Source organism: Armigeres subalbatus, chromosome 3, assembly GCF_024139115.2.
Source record: "Armigeres subalbatus isolate Guangzhou_Male chromosome 3, GZ_Asu_2, whole genome shotgun sequence".
Lineage (NCBI taxonomy): Eukaryota > Metazoa > Arthropoda > Insecta > Diptera > Culicidae > Armigeres > Armigeres subalbatus.
In genome coordinates, this window is record NC_085141.1 from 161,123,653 (window position 1) to 161,136,424 (window position 12,772).

Here is a 12,772-nt window from a genome sequence, read left to right on the forward strand (position 1 = left end):
ATTCTAATAAACGATAATAATTACATGCTAAGAAATCATAGATAAGACCGAGCGTACGCATGTGAAAACGGCAAAAGCCACTACTGTGTATGCGAACAAAACGATTATTATAGCTTGTTGATGGTGAGCACGTTCCTCGAAACGCGTGCACTGCTGCGGCGGTCGGCTCGACCGCACATATCTGGCGTGGCGAGATAGAGATGACGCGACGGTCACGACACGACCGAGACGATTGCACAGCAAAGAGCAGTGCGTGGACGAAGAAGGAGGAAAATATCGCTCGCTGGCCGCCGTAATTGATATCAGTGAGAGATTTGAGAGGGCGTGTGCTTTGGTCGGTGCCCATGAAAATGGCTCCGCCTTCGCCAGTGAATCTATAATTATCGCGGCATCCAGGGTGATACGCAAGTTGAACCCATTTGGGACTGGATGCATTGAGATTGACCATGCAGTAACTGCCACTATTATTTTTGTGCTATTCCTACTACAGCTCTAATACCTAGTCCTTATAAGAGCGTGAAACAGTTAAAAAGGATAAATTGCTTTTAAATAGTTGGTTTTATTTGGAAGTCTGGTTTGCGTGAAGCGTGGCGGAGCCCTAATCATGTATTTCAATACAGTTTTTATCTTGATTCTCATACATAGAGTAACCGTACCCTTAGTGGAGGTAAGTACCAATAGTGGAGGTAGTGGGGTTTTAATAAGATTTTTCATATTTATGCTCTTTACTATGGTGCCAGTTGATGCGTCGTGTTTTAAATATCCTGTTGAATGCAACTTATCCTAAAATTACGCTTGAAAAACTATTGAAAACAATGATTTTCCTGAATAAAATTGATTCCCTTGCACCTATAGCGGTGCAACTGTACCAATAGTGGCAAGTCTCATAAGAAATCAATGGATAGCATAACTATGGGAACCAAAATTATTTTTTACCACCACTAAAGGAACAGTGTACCCATTAGTGGTGCAAGCAATATTTTGTAGTTGTTGATGTTAAATAACGTAAATCTCATTTTTGTTAGCAAATTTGTTAGTTTATCTATTGGCTAAAGTATTAAAATTTTGAATTTCCCGTAATTATCGATTTTAAAAAAATATTTTCTTTTGTGGCTTTACTAATACCTTTACTATTGGTACCGTTACCCTAATGTATGTTATGGGGAATCGAAAAATTCGCGATTGATCGAGATTCGGGAATACAATAATATTGTAGGGAAGAGAGGGATATTGGGGTACTTGTTGTTTTGTTGACAACATAGTTGTCATTTTTTGGCGATGCTTAACATTTGTAATGGGACAAGCATTTTTTTGGGATACAACAGACTTGTTTATATGTGTTCAGTGCGAGTTGGCTCTTGTTTCGGACGGCAGAACGATCGCGCGATTTGCCGAAATTTTGTGTTTTGCATTGCGCGGCCGGTAATAAAATGAATTAGTTCAGTGCGTGTTGGCTTTTTTTTGTATCTTTATTAAGGAGACTTTCAGCCCGAGGCTGGCTCGTCTCCGTGCGTGTTGGCTCTTGTTTCGGACGGCAGAACGATCGCGCGATTTGCCGAAATTCTGTGTTTTGTTTTGTATTTCCTTAGGACGGTTCGTAAGTAAATTGATGAATATATTTTATTATTTTTACAGCATATACTGTTATTGACAAACGCTCTATATTGTCGAATAGAGCTCCCTATTATTTACTTTTCCCACTAACACAAATTTTCCTTCCCGAGACATCTATGAAGGTAGTATGGGCTCCCTGCATCTTCACTAATAGATGTTGAACTAACATTCCTTCCCTTCCTTCCGTGATTGTAAGGACGTGGCCAGGTATACAACTGCTACTGTATAGGAAAAGGTACTAATCCCAAGTACCAATTTGCGACAATAAACAGTAGATTGCTCAATTGAGCATTGTATAGCCCCCCACGATTTGTACAATCACATATGCTATGCTTTGCTACAACAGACTTGTTTATATGTTCGAATTAACTTACCTAGTACCGATAACGGTATAACGAGCTATTAACTGCTTTGTTATAGATGAAACGAACTAATGGAAAATAAGAATTTATGCAAATCATTATTTAATCTTCATTTAAATCTCTACATCTTTTTATATTGATCATTCTGAGCATTTATTTAAAATGTGAACACAGATAGCAACTAAAACCCCAAAGACTTAAAGGGCTAAGGAAAGCGTTATTCGCAAAGCATTCGTTAGCTTATCCATTGTCAGCCACCAGAGCGCGATACAGCAAGGCTTCTTGGCCAACCAGTTTTTTACTACCGTTGGTAGTTTGTGCTTCTCTCCCCAAGAGGTTTACTCCCTCTCTTATGTATACCATGCCCACCAGGAAACTGGTGTGAGTCAAAAAGGGGCTAGGGCCGACCGATGCGTCAAATTTGGCTTTTAATTTTATTTCTGCGAGTTGGGTGTTTTTTTTTTCTTTCTGCTCACCATTTTTTCTCATACGGCGTTTCGAATGCCTTCTTCGCGATCATCATCAAAAGCCTCTACACCCCGACGGTAGGTTGATGTTGGTCGATGACGATGCTTCAGTCGTGCAGTGACCGAAGGCCGAATATTTCTGATTTCCCAGATTTAAACATTTACTCGTTCCATAATTTCTCACGAAAAATATTCCCTAAGGACAACTGTAGATAGGAGCAATAAAATGAGATTGCTGTGCTAATTATTACATTTCTAAAGTAATTAAAAAATCATTAATATGTATCTTCAAAAAAAAGCTACAAATAAAAAGTTTTTAAGCATTTTGAGATATAATTGGGGAATTCTTAAATTCCCTCAGAGATGCCGAAATGATCTTGAAATTACTAGACTAACAACAGGATTTGCAAAAGGCCTCCAGATGAAATTCATTCGCCAATTCTAAAATCTATATCTCTTTTGAAAATAAGTCGATCAACTTTATTGGTTCTTACCTACCATTTTCCCCAGATCTGCCACTGTACAACGTCGTGGGGTTTCTTCCACGAGTTGCCTTTCAACTTGAAGTGCGGTTTACTTGTGTTGAGCTCTCTTGGTTCGGACTGGCTGCACGTCGACGTGGCCCGCCGCTGCAATAATAATGGCCCATCGTGCTGGGCCGGGACTGTTTGTCGAGAGTTGAGCTTGAGCAGGTTCCAGCTCGCGTCAGCCAGAATGAGTCAACATGAGCCCGTAGTGTGGTGGTTGCTTCTGGGTTTCTTTGTGTGCTGCTGTCCTCAACTGTTTTCAAGTTCCGCAGCAAGCATCAGGGGGCAGGCATGGAGGAGGATCGAATGATCGAAAAAAAGAGGCAGCGACTTCGGAGCGGAATTGCGCCACTTCAGTCTTTTAGTTGATAGAAGTTATCGAAGGGGATAAGACGGCGTTTTTATGATAATTTTTCGTGCGGTTCTCTGTCGCGGTCTGAGTTTTTGTGTAGGTATTATGAGGGCCCGTCGTTGATCGGTTCGCTGTATCGAAGCATTCGGAAGTGGGTGGTAGATGATCTTCATGAAGGAGGGGTGGTGTATCATCACGATAAGCTTGTAGTGTGCTGATTTTTTCCCGATTATGGCTAGTTGATTGCTACTTGTTGACAGATAACGAAAAATAGTGTAGATCAAAACAGAATATCTGAAGCTGAACGAGGAAGCTGCTAATGAAGTGATTATTTTATGCCTAATGAATTATTTATCTGTATGGTGAGATATTGCAATTTTGATAATCAAAGAAGTAATCACTCGAGATTACCGACTACTGGTAGCTAGTGTGCAGTGAATATTGGCGTGTTCGTCGATTGGTTAACATACGCCATTTTTGCTGTGACAGGATTGGAGTGGTCGTGTGTGGGCGGAAGCTTTCAGAGATCTGTATTTATGTGATCGTAATTACGAAGAAAAGCAAAATGTGTCCGCGTAATAATTGAGTACCTGAATCGATCCGGATTTCGAAGTGAACTCAATGACAGAAGAAGAAAACTAATTTGCGTTGGGATTTGTGTTGATGTTCAATGCAAACAGAGAGAGAGAAGCGGTAAAGTTGTTCTGTTGTGGTCGCCATCAAAACTAAAACTGCGTCAGCATTCAATTCAATTAATCTAGGTGAGTTAATTGATCTTTACGATTATAGTTAAATGATGTTGAGAGAACTGGTAGGTGCATAATTTATATAAATCAATTTAAGTGAATCGACGCTCTGTACACGATTTACGGTTATGGAATGTGCTTCGGAACCGTTGAAATAGTCCTCCACAGCAATTACCGTGAAATACTTTTGCGGTCCATAACTTTGTTGGAATGTGAATAAACATTTACAGCGTGCTGCTCTAATGGATTTGCAAAGGTGCTTACGTGGACACTAGAGTGGTCAAGATTTGATTTTTGTGACCCTGTGGGTGCATAAACGAAAATATTCGCTGTACTAACCTTCGGGGACTCGCCCCGTTGTAAAAAGTACAACAGGTTCACACGGGACTGCGTGAGCGGTTCAGGATGAAGCGAGTCCCGGAAGGGTAATAATAAATACGATTTGTTCTGGGTTTTCGGACTCCCATAGCGAGGTGCATAGCTTTTTGAAACGTACATTATTTTGTTTTCTTAATTTTTTCTATATTCTTTATTTTATTCACTCAATAGTGAGTAAAATTGTATAGCCGTTATTTTTCTCAGACGAAAATTTTAATCACTTTGCTTTAAAAGAGGAATTACTCAAAAATTTAGTGCACTTGCGTCAGGTGAAAAATATCCCACTTTTTTCCTGTGCGGATGTGCCACTTTTTTTACTTGTCATAAGACGAGTTTGTACAATACCATTTAATTCCACCACTTGATTGTAGCTTTGACAGATACGTATTTCAACCTCAACAGTAATGCCGTCTTCAGTGTATCGTTCGTGTCCCGACTTACAAGTACGAGACACTGAAGACTGTTGAGGTCGGAATACGTATCTGTCAAAGGTAGAATCAAGTGGTAGAATTAAATGGGAATAAGTAATATGACAAGGTCTTGCTGTTTAGGCTTTTCGCTGAGACTTATCTCGTAAAAGGTGCATCCCTTATCAAGGATAACTTACTCCTGTTAACCCTTATCCTCTGAACGTACGATTCACCATTTCATATAATCACTAAAAAAATCATAACTTCCGCATTTCTCAACCGATTATGACAATCAACCCCTCAAAACAATCGCTCAGATCTCTAGTTGCTGGAAACGGGATAATATTTTGGGTTGGTCACTTGGTTCCGGAAATATTCCGGGGTGTACTGGGGTAGGTTTTTTGGCACCCGTGGGAACACTTATTTAGCACTTCTATAAGTCAACGTGCGACATGTCAAACTCCATGATTTAGTAAAACAAGATCGGTGGAACTCATTTTGGGAGTTTTTGGACAAGCTGGGTATGTTCCGGAATCTTCCGGAGTCCTGGTCCACCGGGGAAAATGGCCAATTTCTATCAGTTATAAAACCTGGCTTGCGACATATCAAACTTCATGATTTTGCAAAACAAGATCGGTAGAACTCATTTTGGGGGTTTTTGGACAAGCTGGACGTGTTCCGGAATCTTCCGGAGTCCTGGTCCACCGGGGAAAATGGCCAATTTCGATCAGTTATAAAACCTGGCTTGCGACATATCAAACTTCATGATTTTGCAAAACAAGATCGGTAGAACTCATTTTGGGGATTTTTGGACAAGCTGGACATGTTCCGGAATATTCCGGAGTCCTGGTCCACCGGGGAAAATGGCCATTTTCGATCAGTTATAAAACCTGGCTTGCGACATGTCAGACTTCATGGTTTTGCAAAACAAGATCAGTGGAACTCATTTTGGTTTTTTTTTGACAAGCTGGACGTGTTCCGGAATCTTCCGGAGTCCTGGTCCACCAAGGAAAATGACCAATTTCGATCAAATATAAAACCTGGCTTGCGACATGTCAAACTTCATGATTTTGCCAAACAAGATCGGTAGAGCTCATTTTGGGGATTTTTGGACAAGCTGGACGTGTTCCGGAATCTTCCGGAGTCCTGGTCCACCGGGGAAAAAATGCCATTTTCGATCAGACATAAAACCTGGCTTGTGACATGTCAGACTTCATGGTTTTGCAAAACAAGATCAGTGGAACTCATTTAGTTTTTTTTGACAAGCTGTACGTGTTCCGGAATCTTCCGGAGTCCTGGTCCACCAAGGAAAATGACCAATTTCGATCAAATATAAAACCTGGCTTGCGACATATCAAACTTCATGATTTTGCAAAACAAGATCGGTGGAGCTCATTTTGGGGATTTTTGGACAAGCTGGACATGTTCCGGAATCTTTCGGAGTCCTGGTCCACCGGGGAAAATGGCCATTTTCGATCAGTTATAAAACCTGGCTTGCGACATATCAAACTTCATGATTTTGCAAAACAAGATCGGAGGAACTTATCTTGGTTTTCTTTTTGATAAGCTGGACGTGTTCCGGAATCTTCCAGAGTTCTGGTCCACCGGGGAAAATGGCCATTTTCGATCAGTTATAAAAGTTCGCTTGCGACATATCAAACTTCATAATTTTGCAAAACAACATAGGTGGAGCTCATTTTGGGGGTTTTTGGATAAGCTGGGCATGTTTCGGATTTTTTCGGAACCTGGTCCACTGGAGAAAATGGCCATTTTGGATCAGTTATGAAACCTGACTTGCTACATGTCTAAAGGTTCCCCCAAACACACGCGACGCGACAGTCGCGACGCGATTCTATCTCTTGGCGACAGCGATTCTGTCGCCGTTGGTATGGAAGCGTAAATCAACATTGCCTGCAGCGACCCAACGATAGAATCGCTGCGACTAGTTGTCGCCGTCGCGGCGATGAAATCGCTTAGGTCTGGGGGAGCCTTAATTTCATGGTTTTGCAAAACAAAATCGATGGAACTCATTTTGGGAGTCTTCAGACAAGCTGGTCATGTTCCGGATTATTCTGGAGTCCTGGTCCACTGGAGAAAATGGCCATTCCGATCATAAAACCTGGGTTGCGACATGTGAAACTCCATGATTTTGCAAAAGAAGTTCGGTGGAACTCATTTTGGGGGTTTTTGGACAAGCTGGACATCTCTCAACTTCATCGGGAGCACACGCATACTAGCCGATTTGCTCAAGGACCGTGGATTCGGCATCGTAGAGCTGCAGGAGTTTTGTTGGAAGGGATCAATGGTGAGAACTTCTAGAGGTAATGATACCATCTACCACAGCTGTGGCAACACACACGAGCTGGGAACAGCTTTCATAGTGATGGGCGATATGCAAAGGCGCGTGAGTGGTGGCCGATCAATGAAAAAATGTGCAGGTTGAGGATCAAAGGCCGGTTCTTCAACTTCAGCATAATCAACGTCCATAGCACACCCCCGTAAGCACTGATGATGATAAGGACGCATTCTACGCGCAGCTGGAACGTGATTACGACAGCTGCCCAAGCCACGACGTCAAAATCATCATAGGAGATTTGAACACTCAGGTTGGCCAAGAGGAGGAGTTTAGACCGACTATTAGGAAGTTCAGCGCTCACCGGCTGACGAACGAAAACGGCCTACGACTAATTGATTTCGCTGCCTCCAAGAATATGGTCATTCGCAGCTTCTACTTCCACAACAGCCTCCCGTATCGGTACACCTGGGGATCACCACTGCATATAGAATCACAAATCGACCCCGTTCTGATTGATGGACGGCACTTCTCCGACATTATCGACGTCAGAACATATCGTGATGTCGCCACTGCATACGCATACGGGTGAGCTCGATGGGGCCCCTCTTGAGGACTGCTGGAATACAGTCAAAGCAGCCATAAACGACACAGCGGAGAACAATGTCGGGTATATGGGACGAAATCGACGGAACGATTGGTTCGACGAAGAGTGCAGACAGATTCTGGAGGAGAAGGACGCAGCGCATGCGGTCGCGCTGCAGCAAGGTACCCGGCAGAACGTTGAACGTCATAGACGGGAGCTAAGACAGCAGACCCGCCTTTTTCAGGAGAAGAAACGCCGCCTGGAAGAAGCGGAGTGCGAGGAGATGGAACAGCTGTGCCGTTCTCAAGAATTACGCAAGTTCTATCAGAAGCTCAACGCATCCCGCAAAGGCTTCGTGCCGCGAGCCGAAATGTGTCAGGATAAGGATGGGAACATCTTGACGCATCTTTACTGTACGGCAAATCCTTCAAAAATGCCGTGAACACCAGGTCCCAACGAATCATCTGTTCGTTGATTTCAAGGCGGCATACGACAGTATATACCGCGTAGAGCTATGGAAAATTATGGACGAGAACAGCTTCCCTGGGAAGCTTACCAGACTGATCAAAGCAACGATGGATGGTGTGCAAAACTGTATGAAGATTTCGGGCGAACACTCCAGCCGGGTGCTTAGATAAGGTGATGAACTTTTGTGCCTGTTATTCAACATTGTGCCATGCGGAGGGCCGGGTGTAACAGCCGGGGTACGATTTTCAACAGATTCAGTCAATTTATTTGTTTCGCGGATGACATGGACATTGTCGGCCGAACATTTGCAAAGGTGGCAGAGCTGTACGCCCGCCTGAAACGTGAAGCAACAAAAGTTGGACTGGTGGTGAATGCGTCAAAGGCAATAGACGGGGACGGTGATAGACGGGGATACCTTCGAGGTTGTCGAGGAATTCGTTTACCTCGGATCCTTGCTAACCTCTGATAAGAATGTTAGTCGTGAAATACGTAGGCGCATCATCTGTGGAAGTCGGTCCTATTACGGGCTCCAGAAGAAACTGCGGTCAAAAAAAGATTCGCCAACGTACCAAATGTGTCATGTACAAGACGCTTATAAGACCGGTAGTCCTCTACGGACATAAAACATGGGCAATGCTCGAGGAAGACTTGCAAGCACTCGGTGGTGTGCAAGAAGACAGTGTGTGGCGGCGAAGAATTAACCACGAGCTCGCCCAACTCTACGGCGAACCCAGTATCCAGAAGGTAGCTAAAGCCGGAAGGGTACGATGGGCAGTACATGTTGCAAGAATGCCGGACAGCAACCCTGCAAAGATGGTGTTCGCTTCCGATCCGGCAGGTACGAGACGGCGTGGAGCGCAGCGAGCGAGATGGGCAGACCAGGTGCAAAACGACTTGGCGAGCGTGGGGCGTATTCGAGGATGGAGAGATGCGGCCTCGAACCGTGTATTGTGGCGTCAAATTGTTGATTCAGTGTTATCTGTTTAGATGTAGGCCAAATAAATGAATGAATGAAATTCTGATGATTTTTTTCAAGTTTTTGACGAGTCGCAGGATGTTCGATGGTATCAGCCACTTTTATACCCATCCTCAAACAGAATCTCTGGGTTAGATGTTTGTGACATGTCCTGTCCATGATTCACGAAAATTACTTTTTTTATATTCGGTTTTGGAATTTATCAAGCACGAGTCGCAAACTTCATGGTTCAACAAAGCAAGATCAAATCAAGCATTTTCTGGAGACTGGCCATCTAGCGCTGAAACATGGACACTTTTAAATCCGTACTGAAACCTGGTATGCGACATGCCAAACTCCATGATTTGGCAAAACAAAGCCAAACTGAGAACATTCTGGGGAATCTAAAATGTTTTGGATATACTACGGGATATTCTGGCCACCTAAATACGTGGATATGGTCATATTTATATCCGTTGTGAATCAGAATATGCGATATTCAACTTCATTGTTTTCATTGACATGTCGCAAGCCAGGTTTTATAACTATCGAAAATGGCCATTTTCTTTGGTGGACCAGGACTCCGGAAGATTCCGGAACATGCCCAGCTTGTCCAAAAACCCCCAAAATGAGTTCTACCAATCTTGTTTTGCAAAATCATGAAGTTTGATATGTCGCAAGCCAGGTTTTATAACTGATCGAAAATGGCCATTTTTTCCCGGTGGAACAGGACTCCGGAAGATTCCGGAACACGTCCAGCTTGTCAAAAAAAAACCAAAATGAGTTCCACTGGTCTTGTTTTGCAAAAGCATGAACTTTGACATGTCGCAAGCGAACTTTTATAACTGATCGAAAATGGCCATTTTTCCCGGTGGAACTTCGGAAGATTCCGGAACACGTCCAACTTGTCCAAAAACTCCCAAAATGAGTTCTACTGGTCTTGTTTTGCAAAACCATGAAGTTTGACATGTCGCAAGCGAACTTTTATAACTGATCTAAAATGGCCATTTTCCCCGGTGGACCAAGACTCCGGAAGATTCAGGAACATGTCCAGCTTGCCCGAAAATCCCCAAAATGAGCTCCACCGATCTTGTTTTGCAAAATCATGAAGTTTGATATATCGCAAGCCAGGTTTTATATCTGATCGAAAATGGCAATTTTTCCCAGTGGACCAGGACTCCGGAAGATTCCGGAACACGTCCAGCTTGTCCAAAAAAAACCCAAAATGAGTTCTACTGCTCTTGTTTTGCAAAATCATGAAGTTTGACATGTCGCAAGCGAGCTTTTATAACTGATCGAAAATGGCTATTTTCCCCGGTGGAGCAGGACTCCGGAAGATTCCGGAACACGTCCAGCTTGTCCAAAAACCCCCAAAATGAGTTCTACCGATCTTGTTTTACTAAATCATGAAGTTTGATATGTCGCAAGCCAGGTTTTATAACTGATAGAAATTGGCCATTTTCCCCGGTGGACCAGGACTCCGGAAGATTCCGGAACATACCCAGCTTGTCCAAAAACTCCCAAAATGAGTTCCACCGATCTTGTTTTGCTAAATCATGGAGTTTGACATGTCGCACGTTGACTTATAGAAGTGCTAAATAAGTGTTCCCACGGGTGCCAAAAAACCTACCCCAGTACACCCCGGAATATTTCCGGAACCAAGTGGCCAATCCAAAATATTATTCCGTTTCCAGAAACTAGAGATCTGAGCGATTGTTTTGATGGGTTGATTGTCATAATCGGTTGAGAAATGCGGAAGTTATGATTTTTTTAGTGATTATATGAAATGGTGAATCGTACGTTCAGAGGATAAGGGTTAAGGAAAAACCAAAACAGTAATACTGTTATTTGGCCATGCATCGGGGCCTCAGCCATATCCAAACCCTGGATATAGCTCTATCTACAAAACCATTTCAATCTAGAGAATTTGTTGAGTAACAAGAGTTCCCGTGTGTTCCTCAAACTACCAATGCTTACCAGTTCATGAAAAGTTAGTACGTACCCCTAACAAGAGGTATTTGAGTCTATCTGTCCATCTGCAGGGTAAAGTTATTTTTGATATGCATTCTCCACTTGCATGAGAAATTAGCGGTGAACGCATGGTTGTTTGTACACTTTTCCGGATTGAACGAAAATTTTATGGAAGAGCTAAAACAATCACAAATCATTGAATTTCGGGGAAAATCGAATCTTTGTTCTACATCTTGATGAATAATCGATCTTCTGTTTAAATAAAAATGAGTTGAGTTTTCCTTCCTGGCAGTTTAACTCACGAACAGGTTGACCGATTTGTAAGATAATTCCTCTAGTCGATTTGTTTTGGGGTTCACAATGTTTGTATATATGAATTTTACGGGGAGAGTTGAAAAATCATTGAGATACTGGGTCAGCTTTTCAGCTGCAAATAGTTCAGTACCTATGTGACATTTGCAACATAAACCAAAGCTGGGTGTTTTTCACTAGTACCTAACTATGGTAAAAGTTCCAATAGTCGTGGGTGCTCCTATAGTTGCGGTACCACGGTTTGCAGGGAATTAACAAGTTATGCGCAGTAACACGACACGATGGATACAAACACATCATTCGAATTTCATTTAAACTGGTAAAATATCTTTAAACTATCTTTTCTTCTTTCCCTTGCACCAATAGTTGCGGTAGTGTTCCAATAGTTGCGAATCCCGTAAAAAACCTATGGGATTCGCAACTATAGGATCACGAATAACAAAATACTGAAACACTGTACCAACAGTTTGAGGATTGATTTTAGGTAACAATCAAGGATTTTGATGCAATTATGGCATGCTTTGAACAAAAAAGAGAAAATGAGCTTTCGGATGCACTCTCAAGGTAAGGGAAATGAAGTATGGATATGGTGTAATAGTGAAATTAGTGTTGGAACGTGCTTAGTTCGTTCACTATTAGGTCTTTTACCCTAATATTAAATTGTCCTGATAATAAATGATAGAATTATCGTCTTCGACCAGAGCTCGTACATACAAAACTTAACCCCTAGCATGAGATAACAGACTGGACAATTACACACATGCGTCTAGATGATTGACGGCGCTATCCGCACGGCCACGAAGCCCACAAATAATCGCTCAGAAATGTACTGACGAATTCCATGCTAAATGACCGATCGTCAAAAGTCAATGAAAATAAAAACCATTTGTAGTTTTTTCAGTATTATTTCTGAGTTTAAAATTCTGTACAAAAATGTGGAAAAATGGACAAAGTTTGAACATGACACGAATTCACATTCTCTAATATTCATGAAGAAAAAAAAATGAAAGCAGTATAGAACTGCTATCTATTGCAATATATATATATATATATATATATATATATATATATATATATATATATATATATATATATATATATATATATATATATATATATATATATATATATATATATATATATATTGCAAATTATTGCAATAAATCGGTTAAGGATAAATTTTTTTAAGGTAAATTTTTTAAATGCATTTTGCATTGTAAATAGGCCATAAGTTCTGATCACATGTCTGATATGACCCATTTTAAATAGGAAAAAATTGAAACAGCAACTTGTCGGGCCTCCCATGAAAAGTTGTTTTTTTGTTCCTATGG

General features: G+C 41.8%; 1 protein-coding gene across 3 annotated transcripts in view; it reads left to right on the forward strand.

The window, feature by feature from the left end:
• Positions 1-3,173: 3,173 nt before the first annotated feature.
• LOC134219486 (GATA-binding factor A) overlaps positions 3,174-12,772 on the forward strand; it is a 139,246-nt gene continuing 129,647 nt past the window's right edge. Inside the window, exon 1 of one of the 3 annotated variants that reach the window (XM_062698231.1) lies at positions 3,174-4,083. The gene's annotated coding sequence lies outside the window, so the exon portion shown is untranslated. The remainder of the gene's footprint in view (positions 4,084-12,772) is intronic. The other 2 variants (XM_062698230.1, XM_062698232.1) reach the window with 2 other exon arrangements.